Source organism: Hylobates moloch, unplaced genomic scaffold, assembly GCF_009828535.3.
Source record: "Hylobates moloch isolate HMO894 unplaced genomic scaffold, HMol_V3 SCAFFOLD_1384, whole genome shotgun sequence".
Classification (NCBI taxonomy): Eukaryota; Metazoa; Chordata; class Mammalia; order Primates; family Hylobatidae; genus Hylobates; species Hylobates moloch.
In genome coordinates, this window is record NW_026653659.1 from 7,762 (window position 1) to 11,584 (window position 3,823).

The 3,823-nt window shown below is 41.6% G+C and overlaps 1 pseudogene; it reads left to right on the forward strand.

Moving 5' to 3' along the window:
• The first annotated feature begins 1,879 nt into the window (after positions 1–1,879).
• On the forward strand, positions 1,880–3,547 carry LOC116464714 (protein FAM47A-like; annotated as a pseudogene).
• Positions 3,548–3,823: the final 276 nt, after the last annotated feature.

Sequence of the window (3,823 nt, forward strand, 5' to 3'; positions counted from 1 at the left end):
TATCCGGGAGTGGTGGCAGGCTCATTCCCTTGATCTGTGTGCACCTGGGGATGCTGGTGGCTGGGAGGTGAGTTCATGAGGCCTCAGATCTGCCCTTGAAGTCAGTATTATCATTCACCCATGCTACAGACAAGGACACAGAGGCCTTGGAAGAGTCAGCAAGGACAGAACCTGGGTTCACAGCCCCCAGGCCAGCTCCAGAGGCCTCAATCTTCACCAGCTCTGTGCCTCTGGGCTTGAGACGATTGGTAGCTTGGACTACAGGCACCCAGCCCAGAATGAACTTTCAGGCCTCTTTTAAATAAAATAATATAATATAATAATAATGAATTTAAAAAGAAAGGAGGAACTAGGGTATACCTGCTTGTAATGGTAGAAAACATGGGTAATGGTAGACATCGCTGTCTGAGGATAAGAGGCAATTGATGATGGCCCAACGCTCATTGTTCAGCACCTAACAATGGAAGTAAGAAACTTTCTTTTAAGAAATGAGTAAGAATGTACAGAAAAAATTATTATGTGATGAGAAAATGATGTGTTTAAGGAATAATGCAGGCTGAATTTGTCTATAATTAAAATTTTTTATAAAAATGCTTTTCATAGTGTTGTTTTAAGCACTATAAGAGAGATAAAAATTTAACTGATATTATTTAAAGGAAAATGAAGGAATGCAACTGGACTGGTGGGGGTATAACGATATTCAGATTGGAAAGGAAGAAGGGAAACTGTCTTTATTCACAGATGACACTATCATATATATAGAAAATTCAATGAAATATACAAAAATGCTTCTGAACATAATGAGTGAGTTTTCCAAGATTGTATGATACCAATGGATATACAAACATCAATATTTACATTTGCTAACAACAAAAAATTGGAAATTGTGACTAAAAAATGCTACATATAATAGTATGAAAAACAATATTTAGGAAAAATCTGGAGAGAAAAAGATGTGAAAGGCACATACACTAAAAAACACACAGTATTCCTGAGAAAGTGAAAAATCACATAAACAAATAGAAAGCTGTAAATTTCTCAGTGGTCAGAGTTCCTATGGTTAACACGCCAATTATCCTCAAATTGATCTATAGATTCAACAGAATCCTAATCAAATTCCCAAAAGGACTTTCTTTTTGTGACATTGACAAACTGACTTTAAAATTTCTATAGAAATTCAAAGGACCTAGGAAGAACTGACTTTGTAAAAGAACATTGTTAAAGGACTAATACATCCTAATTTCTAGATTTATTATAAAGCTAAAGTAACCAGCAGAGTGTGAAATTTGTGTGAGAGAAAAATCAATGGAAGAGAAAAGAGTGTCCAGAAATTGACCTTCAAAAAATGTACATAGCTCATATTCTACCAATTTCCAAATGTCATGCAATGGAGAAAATTTAGTCTTTACAAAAATAGTTCTAAAATTATCAGATTATATGTAAGCAATAGGTACAGTTTTAAGTAAAAACTTTGATCTATATCTTGTGCTGTTTACAAAAATTAAACCTTGACCTTTGGATAGGGCAAGTTTTCATAGATACATCAAAAGAAGCACAATCCATAAAAGAACAAATTTATCAATTGGACTTCATCAAATTAAAAAACTTCTCTTTGACACTGTTAAGACAATGAAAGGGAAAAGCCAAGGATGAAGTGAAAAATTTGCAAATCATATATCTGATAACCTATTTACATCTAGAACACAGCAAGGATTCTCAAAACTAAATATGATACCCAGCAACACAATTTAAAAGTGGGGAAAAAATCCACAGAAACTTCAATCAAGGAGAGAAAAGGATGGCAAATAAGCAAATATAGAGATGTTCAATAGCAGTAGTCATTAAGAAAAGCACATGAAACCCACAGTGAGATTCCACTATGCACCTGTTAGAACCTGGGCTGCGCTTGTGGTGTCAGCACTGCTCCGTCTCCAGGAAGGAACCTGGGCTGCACCTGGCTGGCGGTCTTCTAGCGACTAGAGTGGCAGGGATCAGGAACCACAGAAGCTGGAGACTTGGCACCCCAGCGAGAGCCACCGTGGGGGACCAGAGGCCGCAGGACTGGCTAGGTCCCCGGGCATGGACTCCAAGCCCCAGTACTGTAACCAACCTCCTTTCAAGTGTTTTGCGAAGGGCAAGCATGGGCGCCTGAGGTTCCTGCCAATGGACACCCAGAACCGGGTATTTGTGAGGGAGGGCCTGGACGACTTCTGCTACAGCTGTCCGTCTCCCAAAGATAGGCTTGTTTGTCGCCGTGATGAATTTTTACTCCCCAAAATATCTCTCAGAGGTCTCCAAGTGGACTCCAAAAAAGCTGCTCAAGAAAGTGGCCCTATTTTCCAAGCTCTCTCCAGCGCAGCTAGCACGGAAGGCATTTGTTGAGCAAGTGGAAGCCCAGCTAATGGCCAAGCATCCCTTGACCATGTACCCCAATCTGGGAGAAGATCTGCCTGCAGATCTCCTACTGCAGGAGCTCGAACAGCTGGATGCGGAGAGGAAGCTGGAGGATGCTTGGGCTCGTTGTGAGGCCCGGGAGAAGACAACCGAGGTACCCACCGAGCCTGGTCAGCATCCTTGTGAGGAATTCTGCCTGCAGCCTCCTGAGACTGGAGTGTCCCATCTAAGCCTGGAGCCTTCTGAGACTGGAGTGTCCCATCTCCACCCGCAGCCTCTCAAGACTCCTCAGGGGTCCAGTCTCCACCTGGAGCTTCCTAGACTGGAGTGTCCCATCTAAGCCCGGAGCCTCCCACGACTCTGGTGTCCAGTCTCCACTCAGAACCTCCTGAGACTGGAGTGTCCCATCTCCACCCGGAGCCTCCCAAGCCTCATCACATGTCCAGTCTCCGCCCAGAGCCTCCCAAATCTCCAGAGTCCCATCAATTCTCGGAGCCTCCCAAGATTTGAGCATCCTACATGAAAGAACTGCTTCAGGAAGATACACCAAGCACAAAAGAGTGCGTTTCTGACCCTCTTCAATATAGATACACATCAGAAAAACTCCGTGAATTCTTCAAGTGGGCTGCAGACCTGGGAGTTGATGAAGAAACAATCTGGAATCTGTTTGACTTTACCCCCAAGTACAGCGCCCATGAGGACAAAAATTTAAGAAAGTAAAGGAATGTTCCTCAGAGCTGAAGTACAGCATGGAGCTAGTTGAAAAGTGTGAGGACAAACTCTTCTCACAGGAAAAATACCGGGGCAGGAAATTCCACAGGCCATCGAATTCTTATACTGCACAGCGTATGAAGATGAAGTATAGAGCATGGTACCTCAAGCCTAAGTTGTGGAAAAAGCAAAGAAGTGATGAAGCTTTGATTGACCCCAAGCTCTTACTTAAAAACCTGATGAACCTGACGTTCTTGATGGTCTTTATGGACCAATTGCCTTTAAGGATTTCATTCTAAGCAAGGGCTATGAAATGCCTGGAATCCTTGAAAGGCTGTTTGCCAGGAAAGGATGGACTTATGACTCTGTTAAGACTCCTACTCAAGATGCAATGATACTTGACAAGTACAAAGAAATCGTAGAGTCATCGGAAGAAGATTAGGCGGTTTTCAATTTACTACTCAATTGGGTATTTCTTGCTCTCATTTTAATCATCAATCAAAATTTAAATATTAAATAATAACATTAAATAATAAAAGGATCAAATAAAAATGTTAAACAACCAGGGGGAGGGGGGAGGGATAGCATTAGGAGATATACCTAATGCTAAATGAGTTAATGGGTGCAGTACACCAACATGGCACATGGATACATATGTAACAAACCTGCACATTGTGCACATGTGCCCTAAAACTTAAAGTATAATAACATAAAAAAA